This window comes from Rattus norvegicus, chromosome 5 (assembly GCF_036323735.1).
Source record: "Rattus norvegicus strain BN/NHsdMcwi chromosome 5, GRCr8, whole genome shotgun sequence".
In the NCBI taxonomy this organism is placed as follows: domain Eukaryota; kingdom Metazoa; phylum Chordata; class Mammalia; order Rodentia; family Muridae; genus Rattus; species Rattus norvegicus.
The window spans coordinates 87,865,713-87,878,036 of NC_086023.1; the positions used below are offsets into that span (position 1 = coordinate 87,865,713).

The 12,324-nt window shown below is 37.3% G+C and overlaps 1 pseudogene; it reads right to left on the bottom strand.

Moving 5' to 3' along the window:
- Window positions 1-357: 357 nt before the first annotated feature.
- On the bottom strand, window positions 358-11,763 carry Chac2-ps4 (ChaC glutathione specific gamma-glutamylcyclotransferase 2, pseudogene 4; annotated as a pseudogene).
- Window positions 11,764-12,324: the final 561 nt, after the last annotated feature.

The following is a 12,324-nucleotide window of genomic DNA, read 5'->3' on the forward strand; positions in this document are numbered from 1 at the left end:
GTATATTTCTAATAGCATTATTTTAAACTTATATACAATAACACATGGTTACTCTAATAGAAACAGGAAGATAATTGAGACCTGTATCTCTAATGAACAAATGTTCAAATTCATATAATTAGGAAGTCACTTGTACAGCTTGAATTCTTTCTTTCCCCTCATGCAAATCTTCACAATATGTTTTAGGTCACTTGCAAATAAATTGTAAATTTAGATGATATTCCAATTATAATATTAAATAGGAAGTTTTTCAAGTAAGAATGTCTAAAACATACTGCTACTGCTTTGTACTGATGCTATTCTCCCAAGATAAGTCTGCCTGTTGGGAGGAGTTGGTAACTGTGTGCCACTCAGTCTCTATTTTCCCTTTAAGCGTTCCTTTACTAAATTTTCCAAGGAGAAGAGATGTTCCTCTGCATCTCTGGCACAAGTTTCTTAATAGAATCTACTTTAAAAAAAGGTATTCTGTATTTCCTCCACTTGGACCAGCTGCATTAAAAATTTGTTAAGCAGTGTCTTCTAGAGGTGCAGGTGGAAGATAATTAGGATTGCCACACATTCCCGCATATAGAAAAACACAGAATGGATTTGGTGTGGAATCATTCACATAAAAAATGACTGTCTAGGAATGTTGAACATTTCTTTTGGTGTTTCCAGGCTATTCAACATTCCTCAGTTGAGAATTCTTTCTTTAGCTCTGTACCACATTTTTTTAGTAGGGTTATTTGGTCCTCTGGAGTTTAACTTCTTGAGTTCTTTGTATATATTAGATAGTAGCCCTCTATCAGATGTAGGATTGGTAAAGATTTTTCCCAATCTGTTGGTTGCTCTTTTGTCCCATTGACAACATCCTCTGCCTTACAGAAGCTTTGCAATTTTATGAGGTCTCATTTGTCAATTCTTGATTTTAGAGTGTAAGCCATTGGAAATTCAGGAAATTTTCCCTTATACCTATGTATTCCAAGCTCTCCCTGGCTTTTTCTTCTATTAGTTTCAGTGTATCTGGATTTATGTGCAGGCCCTTGATCCACATGGATTTGAGCTTTGTACAAAGAGATAAGAATGGATTGATTTGCATTCTTTTCCATGGTGACCACCTGTTGAACCACACCATTTGTTGAAAATGCTGTCTTTTTTCCAGTGGATGGTTTTAGTCCCTTTGTCAAAGATCAAGTGACCATAGGTGTGTGGGTTCATTTCTGGATCTTTAGTTCTATTTCATTGATCGGCCTGCCTGTCTCTGTACCAATATCATGCAGTTTTTTTGTTTTTTGTTTTTTGTTTAAATCAGGGTTGCTCTGTAATATAGCTTGAGGTCTGGGAAATGCAAATCAAAACAATTCTGAGATTCCACCTCACACTAGTCAGAATGGCTAAGATCAAAAACTCAGATTTGATCAGCAGATTCTGGCAAGGATTTAGAGTAAGAGAAACACTGCTTCTTTGTTGATGGGATTGCAAGCTGGTACAAGTACTGTGGCAATCAATCTGGCAGTTCTTCAGAAAATTGGCCATAATACCACTTGTGGCCCCAGATATACCACTCCTGGGCATACACTCAAAAGATTGTCCATCATATAACAAGGAGACATGTTCCACTATGTTCATTGCAGCATTATTTATAATAGCCAGAAGCTGGAAAGAACCCAGATGTCCTTCAACAGAAGAATGAGTACACAAATTTGCACAATGGAGTACTACTCAAATATTAAAACAATGACTTCCTGAAATTCTTATGCAAATGGATGGAAATAGAAAATATCTTGAGTGAGGTAACCCAGTCTCAAAAGAACACACATGGTATGCATGATGAATGGAGATTAGCCTAAAAACTCAGAATACCGAAGGTACAATTCATAGACAATATGATTCTCACGAAGAAAGACCAAAATGTGGATGCTTCAGTCCTTCTAAAAAGGAGGAACAAAATACTCCTGGAAAATAGAGGGTGTGAGTGACTTGGGAGGAAGATAGGACGGGGAGGAGAAAAAGGATCTACAGAAACCGGTATGAAAGGAGACAGGGATGTTGTACAGGTCAAGAATTTGAACAGAGCTGTGTAGCAATGGGGACTGGGAAACTGGGGTAGCCACCAGCAAGTCACAGATGTCGGGAAAGCAAGGGACTCTCAGGACCCAACAGGGATGAGATTTTCCAGATATCAGGAAAGCAAGGGTCTGTCAGGACCCAAAAAGGATAAGATTAGCTGAAATGCCCAAGAAAGTGGAGGAAAAAAACTGTAGAAACCATACCCACAGGTCAGGCAAGGCCTCCTGGTTGGGGATGGAACCACCCACGCTTCTTAAAATTTTAATCCAGATTTACTCCTGTCTAAACGAAGTACAGGGACAAAAAGAGTGGAGTAGAGACTGAAGAAAAGGCCAACCAGAGACTGCTCTACGTGGGGATCCGTCCCATAGGCAGCCACCAAAAACAGTCACTATTGCTGATGCCAAGAAGTGCTTGTTGACAGGAGCCTGATATGTGAGTCTCCTGTGAGGTTCTGCCAGAGCCTTACTGATACAGATGAGAATGCTTGCAGCTAACCATGAGACTTAGCCCAGGGATGCCAATGGAAAAGTTAGAGAAAGGATTGAAGGAGCTGAAGGGATTTGCAACCCCATGGGAAGAACAACACTATCACTAACCTCCAGAATTCCTAGGGACTAAAACAACCAAAGAATACACCTGGGGGGGACTCATGGCTCCAGATGCATATAAGCAGAGAATGACATTGTCTGGAATCAATAGGAGAAGCCCTTGGTGAAGGTTTTTTTCCCCAGTGTAGGTGAATGCCAGGGGCTTGAAGTGAGAGTTTGTGGGTGGGAGGAGGATCATGCCCATAGAAGCAGATGGAGGGGGATTGGAGAGGTGTGAACTGGAAATGGGGATATAACATTTGAAATGTAAATACATAAAATGTTTAATAAACAAATGACTGTCATAATTCTGTAACTTCCTTTCTGTCTAAAGTTCAGGTATGTTTTTAATTCTTCTTTTCCTATGCTTAGTTTGTAAACAACATCCCATACACTAGGATTTTCAGCAAAGGACACAACTCCTCCAGGCTTGCCTGAGAGCCCATGCTGGTTAGTGCTGTCTTGTCAGAAACACTGGCTGTAGTTTGTGATGTAACCAACCAGCTTGTCCTGGTAGAGGAAGTAAACCTTACAGATGAGCAGTAACCAAACACAGACGTCTTTCTGGACCCTGACCTGCAGCACCTGGGATTCCGAACTGGACTGCTCATGGAGGGCCCAACTTAGAAGCTAGGAAAATTAAGTAGGGATGCCTTTAAATGTGCTCCATAAAAATTTCTCTCTCTCTCTCTCTCTCTCTCTCTCTCTCTCTCTCTCTCTCTCTCTCTCACACACACACACACACACACACACACACACACACACACACATACACACATACACCTCAGGAAAAAATAGTTTCAAATGATATTCATCTAAATGAATTAAGTGAAATTTTACCAGCAACACATGGAAACTTCTTTACAATAGAACACATTTTGTAACACAAAACAAACTTTAACAATTTCAGAAAATATAAAATAATTCCATGTGTTCTACCTACCATTATGCAACAACACTTTAAATTGGCAGCAAACAACCCTGCAGTTAGTACATAAACATACGATAATTACCAGCTTACTATGGGAAATGATTAAGTCAAAAAAATTAAGAAAAAAATAAAATTATTCCTCATCCACATAAAAATAGAAACACAGCAAAACCACAAGGACATATAAAAAGTAGTTCTGATTGGAAAATTTATGTCCTACATGCTTATGTCAAATAATCAAATCAAATCAAAGATAGTACAAGGAAATGACTGAGTACAACTAAAGAATTTGGAAATGCAGGAAGAAACCAAACCCAAATCCCAAAATTGTAAACAGTCCCACCACAAATATAAAGAAAGAAAGCAATACAAAGAATCAAAGTTTCTTTAAGATAAACAAGAGTGACAAATTCAACTACTCAAAAGGAAGAAAGACATGAACTAATCAGGAATGAACAAGGAAACAATATAATAAACTTCAAAAACTCAGAATATTATATGCAAATACCTTTAAAACCTACACTCAATTCTACTGTAAATCTAAAAGTGATGAATAAAATCACCAAGCTAAACAGAAATATTCAACCTACACCAAACATAACAATAAATATTAAAATCAAAATACATATTGAAACAGCAATAAAAAGCATTTCAACTAAAAAAATTTTTACACAAAATTTAGAGAGGACATTACTAGAGTGTAAAAATAATCTACACCTAATACTTCTTAAATTATTTAAAAAAAATTAAAGAGCAGAAAACTCCCAAATCCATTCAGCAAAAGCCACTGTTGCTCTCCCACCAAAATCAGGTAAAGACACTAGAAAAATCTGCAGACTAATATCCTCATATAGATAAACATAGATGCCAAGAGATGGAAAAATCCTCAATAAAATACTAATATACAGAATATAGGTATGTGTAAGGTCATCCATCAAGGTCAATTTGGCTTTATCTTAGAAAGTCATGGATGGCTCAATACACATAAGTTAAAAAAAATTAATAGATTATAAAATTTTTCATAATGTCAAAACACATGAGCATTGTAACATGGGCAGCAGAAACCTTTGACAAATGTTAACATGCTGTCACTATAAACGTCCTGAGAAAAGTAGGATAATGATAATGATATATGTGTCAGACTCACATCAAATATCCTAAATGAAAAAAGAGTGGAGCAATCTCATTAAATTTGGAATGAGACAGGAATGTCAACTACGTCTTCTTCATTTAATATAGTACTAACTAAGGTGATAAGTAACAAAATGAAATTAAATGGGTATACATATGAACAAATGTAGTCAAACTATCTATACTTTTAAAAAATAGATGTTATGGTATTATTCATAAGAGAGTTCAAAATTTCCACTAGAAAAAATGTAAGAAAAAAACCAATAATTTAATCAAAGTTGCAGAATAATCAACTTACAAACATAATATAGCCTTTCTCTATACAAAATTAACTGAGAAAGAAATTATGGTCACACACCCATTGACATAGACTGGAAAAGAACAAAATATATCTAACTGAGAATGTGAAAATGCTCTACAGTGATGAAAACATCAAATCTCTGAAGAAAGAGATTGAGAAGCACACAGGAAGAGCAACAATATGGACTAACCAGACTCCTCAGAGCTCACAGGGACTAAACCACCAACCAAATAGTATACATCAAAGTATCCATGGCTCTCACTACATATATAGCAGAGGACTGCCTTATGCAACATTAGTGGTAGGGGAAGTTTTTGTCCAGTGGAGGCTTGTTGACCCAGGGAGGGGGATGAAAGAAGGGTGAGACTGGAGTGTGTGTGTTTGAGGGGGGAAGCGCCCTCTTAGAGACAATGGGGAGAGAGAATAGGGTGGGGGGGCTTGTGAAGGGAAAGATCAGGAAAAGGGACATTTGAAATGTAAATAAATAAAAAAATTAATAAAAAGAAAGAAAAATATCCCATATTTACTAATAAATACAACTAAAAGTATGAAAATGCCCATCATGCCAAATAGAATTTACAGATTCCATGTAATTTCGATACAACCCTTCAAAGCATTCTTTGCAGTAACAGAACAACATCATTCTGAAATTTACATGCATGCTGAAAAGATCCCAGATAGACAAGGAAGTCCTCACTGAGAATAATAGAACGATACTAAGGGGACTGCTATTGCAGATTTAAAGATATAATAATGAACAGAAAATGCATAATGAATTAAAAGAAGCATAATAAAGACCTATTGAATTTTGAGGGCCAGATATCTGGACAAGGCTTAGCTGTTTCTCTGTAAATCTAAGGCTCAGTTCTTATCTGGACACATTTTCAAGCACACACACATTGTGACCACATTGATTCCTTGTAGTTTTTAATCCAAATAGTTGTTACTCATTTAGACCACAAATGTTGTTTCTTCAGACTTCCTAATCTTTTCAGGTAGTTTGCTTACTTTCTAGTACCTGCAAAGTCAGCAGAGGAGCATGGTGGTAACCAGTGTGGATTTACATAATTAACAGACACAATACAATGCCATTCTCTTTGTCAACCCAGACCACCATCTGTGTCATTACTTGGTAGTTAGGAAAAGTCATGTGTTCTTCCCACACTCAAAAGCACAGAATAAGAAAAGGTATGGATACACAAGTAAAACTGCCTTATTGCTAACCTTACATTTTGTCTGCCACATCCCATTTAGAGTGAGGAATGAGCGGGTCACACAAAAAGGGTAAGAAAGACAAATGGATGAGAACACAAGGCCAACAATCAATATACCCCCACAATGTAGTAGTGTCAGGAGACAGGAATGGCCTCATTCGTGAGGACTGTTTAAAACGCATTTCGGTGAATGTAATATTTGCACTGAGATAAACTGAGAAAGAACCTGTGGTTTAAAAAATAAGAACTTCTCAAATTTGGAAACTATCTAAACTATGGAGATACTGAAAGTGTAGGAGTAAGTCTTAAAATGAACTCTTGCTCAGTCTATTTTCAAATGATGGTTTGGGCACTAGGTCTTTCCTTATCTTCCAATTAAAGTGACTGCTTAAATTGCTATAGCAGGAAGCCTGTCTTCCAGACAAAGGGTACCAAGTGGCTAATGAGGTGAATAGAAGATCATGAGAGGAAACACCAGGAATTTATGCCTGACGGAACTTTTCTCTGTCTGTGATGTCCAAAGGGCCAGGGGAGATAATATATGAAAGATACAGGCCTCAGAATTCCCTGAGAGAAGGCAAAGGCCAGGGATCATATATTAGGTCATGCCAGTAAAGGAAGACACTTTGCTCAGACTGGGGTACGTAACTTGGTAGACCATGGAGACAAGAGGTTAATTGACTGGAGAATCTGATGGCTGCTACATCGAAGAGGCAATTTAAAAAAATAAAATAAAAGTCAGAGTCCTTGGACAGATCCAGAGGACTGTGGAAGAGAGGCAGCCATGCTATCAGTTTCTAAGAATGCACAGTGGAAAGGGTAAGCTCAATTCTGGGCTCAAGCAGGTGGTAACAGTACCTACCATGAATTGTTGCAGGCATGCTGATTTTTGTATTTCCATTAAAGATGTCTATTTCCTTAGTTACATTGCCTTTTAAAACAGTAACAATAAAAATTGATCAAATATATACAGATATTTTTTACCCCAGTATACATTTCTAAGCATCCTTTTTCTGTTTGAAATAAAATGCTTAGCACAGCACTTGGCACATTGGAGATTTTCAAAAAAGTGATGACCGCTATTAACATTTATATTATATCACAATTTTCTTCAAGATGTTAAAACAAATGGACTTACAGAGGTATTCTTTTTTTTTTATTAACTTGAGTATTTCTTATATACATTTCGAGTGTTATTCCCTTTCCCGGTATCCGGGCAAACATCCCCCTCCCCCCTCCCCTTCCTTATGGGTGTTCCCCTGCCAACCCTCCCCCCATTGCCGCCCTCCCCCCACCAGTCTAGTTCACTGGGGGTTCAGTCTTAGCAGGACCCAGGGCTTCCCCTTCCACTGGTGCTCTTACTAGGATATTCATTGCTACCTATGAGGTCAGAGTCCAGGGTCAGTCCATGTATAGTCTTTAGTTAGTGGCTTAGTCCCTGGAAGCTCTGGTTGCTTGGCATTGTTGTACATATGGGGTCTCGAGACCCTTCAAGCTCTTCCAGTTCTTTCTCTGATTCCTTCAACGGGGATTCTATTCTCAGTTCAGTGGTATGCTGCTGGTATTCGCCTCTGTATTTGCTGTATTCTGGCTGTGTCTCTCAGGAGCGATCTACATCAGGGTCCTGTCGGTCTGCACTTCTTTGCTTCATCCATCTTGTCTAATTGGGTGGCTGTATATGTATGGGCCACATGTGGGGCAGGCTCTGAATGGGTGTTCTTTCAGTCTCTGTTTTAATCTTTGCCTCTCTCTTCCCTGCCAAGGGTATTCTTGTTCCCCTTTTAAAGAAGGAGTGAAGCATTCATGTTTTGATCACCCGTCTTGAGTTTCATTTGTTCTAGGCATCTAGGGTAATTCAAGCATTTGGGCTAATAGCCACTTATCAATGAGTGCATACCATGTATGTCTTTCTGTGATTGGGTTAGCTCACTCAGGATGATGTTTTCCAGTTCCAACCATTTGCCTACGAATTTCATAAAGTCGTTGTTTTTGATAGCTGAGTAATATTCCATTGTGTAGATGTACCACATTTTCTGTATCCATTCCTCTGTTGAAGGGCATCTGGGTTCTTTCCAGCTTCTGGCTATTATAAATAAGGCTGCAATGAACATAGTGGAGCACGTGTCTTTTTTATATGTTGGGGCATCTTTTGGGTATATGCCCAAGAGAGATATAGCTGGATCCTCAGGCAGTTCAATGTCCAATTTTCTGAGGATCCAGAGGTATTCTTTAACATTTCATCAACCACTAATTTTATAAGCAATCTGGCAAAACCTTATCAACTCTCTAACTGAGATACTAGGCCCTCACACTTATAGGCTAGGACCTAATAAGGTTTTTTTGTAGAGTAAGTAAGGATCAGGTGGTTGTAAAATTGTTTAATAGCTAATTACTATACTTATGACTTGTATATAAAATTGTATTGTAGGCCAAGCCAAGTGCATTGCTGTTAATTATATTTATTGACTTTCCAAGTAGTAGGTAGAGAAAATAAAAGCCATATATGTTGAGGGTCTTTGCTATATTCCTAATGTAACTGGCATAATCAGAAATTATATATATATATATATATATATATATATATATATATATATATATATATATATATTTCTTACATGGACAATCCCATCAAAATACCAATTGTGGGAAAATCCTAGAGCTGTAGAAATGCAAAGGAGGTAGAGTCTGCTTCATCTCCTCCGTTGGTTGCTTAATTCATCTGCACAAATATACGTGTGTGTGTGTGTGTGTGTGTGTGTGTTTGTGTGTGTTATTCCTTCCAAGTAAAAGTATAGTGTCAGAGTTACAGAGTTTCAGAGTTTCTGAAAACTACTTACTCTGTTCCACAAACTATTAATCAGTAGGATAGAAGACTGTTAAAGGGAGGTATATATTAACAATTTATCTTTATGTGCATGTGTGATATATATTTGTATATATGTGTGCACATATTTGTGTGGGAGAGTCCAGGCATACATGTGTCACTATATATGGAGAGGTATCACATTCAGGTATCTGTGTATTTATCTTTCATTCCTCTGAGGTAGTTTCTTGTTTGTTTTTTCTACTGAATATACCAGATTAGGGGGACAAAAAGCTTCTTGTTCCTTTGTCTACTTTTCACCTTTCTGTAGGAACACTTAAGATTATAAACATGTACTACAACATCGCATTGCTTTTGAGTCCTTCGAATCCAAATGCAGGGCCTCACATTTGTAAGGCAACCACTTTACCCATTGAGACACGTATCTTCCTCTCAGGAGGCATATGATATATAGTGCTGATAGTGAACCCAATTCTGGTTGTTAGAGAAAGTTTGATAACTTATTGTAAGCTTGGATGGGTAAGACCACTCTCACATTATTTAGTTGGGAGAACAATCTGTCACAGCCAACTAAATCATTGTAATGAATGAGTTAATGAATGACCAATCATGTTGCTTTAATATTCCTTGGAAAATTGGCAATTAATTGAGAACTATAGCAATATTTCAAAAACTGTAAAACAACAACAAAAAAAAATCATCAAAATGGTTGCGGGCAGTAGCTGCACTCTTTTCAAAAAGCCTCCTTTGCCAAACACCAAGTTTAAATTTAAGTCAACATCTATCAAGATACTTTCTGTTTGACAGAAACTACACCAGGCTTTGTCAAGGTTCATAAAGAGCATCTCTCTTCTCCAGTGGCTCTCTATTGGGAAAGAAGACAAGTTTTACACACTAATGAGAACACAAAGCAAACAAACATATCTATAGTGTTAAGTAGTATTATCTAGAAACCTTCTAAGTGCTTGCACCTTTCATGGATAATGTTATTCAAAATAAGACGTATGTGTAAATCCTGGAGGTGTAGAGATGGTGAGAAGGGGTAAGCTTCCTTGCCCTCTCCATTGGTTGGTTAGTTCACTTGCATGAACAACTTATCTTTCTATAAGTAAATGGCTATTCACAGATAAAGAAGTTGGAACTCTCTTGGCTTTTTGCTAGAACATCTGTGAACAATAGGTGTGGGGCAATGAATTTACAATAGCCTTGGTGCTTTGAATTTGTAAGACTTTCTTTTACATTTGTTATTAGTTTTATTGCTGTATTAATCTTCAAGCATTATCCATATTCCCTCTCTGGAATTTATGTAGATAACTACAAAGATCTTATGGCAATGGCTCTATGATTCAAATTGTATTTATTTTTTAACAGTAGCCTTAATTGCATGTAGAAACAATCATAAACTTATCTCACCTTCACCTGTTTAAGTAGGAATCAGCAAAGGCAAAGTAGGAATTTAAAACACTTTCAGGAGAGTCTTACAAGATCCCTGTTGCCTCAGAGTCCCAGCCATTGTTAAATGCTAGAGCTCATCCTTCTTCCAATATGCAACTGGCACTCAACATCTGGTTTGGGACTGATTGAGATTCCCACTAACCACAAGTACATAGAAGGATAAATCTAGGAATCATGGATAGGTCAGTGTGTGCAGTAGCCTCAAACACACAAAAGAAGTCATTGCGTAAACTTAGCAGTTGAGGAGTTAAGTAGTGGAACTTATATATAATTTTCTCATACTAGAAGATGATAAAAACTTAGAATATATAATTTGTGCTTGAGAGATTTGAAGGTATCTCTGTAAGGATTTGCTTTTCACCTTTAATATTAACAACTAAACTGTCATTCCAGATTTAGCAGTAATTCTTATAATTCATCTTCCAAAACAACATAACAACAACAGCAACAAAAAAAAACAAACCCTCAACAGACTGACTCAGTTACTCACACAGTATTTTTCTTAATTGCTTTTTGATGGTCTCAAGTGCTTTGTAATCTTTGTGGCTTCTTTCACGTCCTTATTTCTCTCTCCGTCTTCATGGTGATTCATTATCCATTTACTACATCCTAACGTTGCATTTTACAACCTACAAGCCTACTTTTTAAAAATCGTGACCATAGTTGTCCTCATTTCCATCAGCTGCAACCCTTACAGCCTATGGGATAAAAGGCTGTAAAGTTTCTACAGTTTTGTGTGCTACTCATGAAATTCCATTGAACAAAATATATTATTCTAACAAAATAGAGACCGAAATGTTAATGGCACTACAAGACTGCACTTCTATCAACCAAGGTATGTTCCAGTGTGTCTTCCTGCCTTAGTTCTTACTCCATTTTATTTGTCTACATGACAACCTGGTCTTACCAGGATTTACACATTACATAAAACTCTTTTACTCAGTTTAACACCACCATCATACGCAAATCTTGCATTGCCACTTTATCAAAGGCAGAATAAATTCAGATTCTCCACTCGGATTAAAAATCCTTACAAAATAGTGCTTTATATTCTTCTCCAGTTGATTCTAAAGCATCCTCTCATAGAACACTATGTTTTGGGCTCCCTGGCCACCTGGAATGGCCATCTGTTTGGTTCAGCAAATCATATCAAAGTTTAGAGGCTGTAAAGCATGAATTAATATTTAATATCTCTCCTATTTTCTGTTAGTCATGAGTTTTGGGAAGCTTAGTTAGACTGATCTATTAATAAACTTCACTTTCGACATGTTCACAGAGGATGCTGTCATTCAAATAATTGATAGGGCCAGCATGACCATTTATAAGGAAGTCATCTACATGGCAAATTTGGTGCTGATCTGTACTTAGACCATTTCCATATGGAAACTCTAAAGGCATCTGCTCAACTCTGTGACACAGCTTATTACAAAAGACATTGGGTGATAGCAGACTACTCTACCAATATCTCTTATAATCTATGAGAAGTCACATGTAACTTCTGGTATAATGTCAGTTATCACATACCAGTTTGAATAAGTGTGGCAGGACATAAGAACCATTGAACCCTGCTGGAGTCCAGGTACCACACTAGCTTCTATGCTGTAAATCTAGAGAAAGTATTACATAATAGGGTTTGTAGCTATTCTTTCTCACAGGAGTGTCTTCCTTCCCTAGAGTAATGAAATAATTTCTGCCTACTATCATATAATTGATTACTCACCTTGCACCTTTAAACATTGCTTCCAGGACCATTTGATCTGAAATTGTTTCTCTTGTTAGAGAATAGAAAGTATCAGTTGTTCAGGCAGAATGAATTGTGGAGAGCCAGT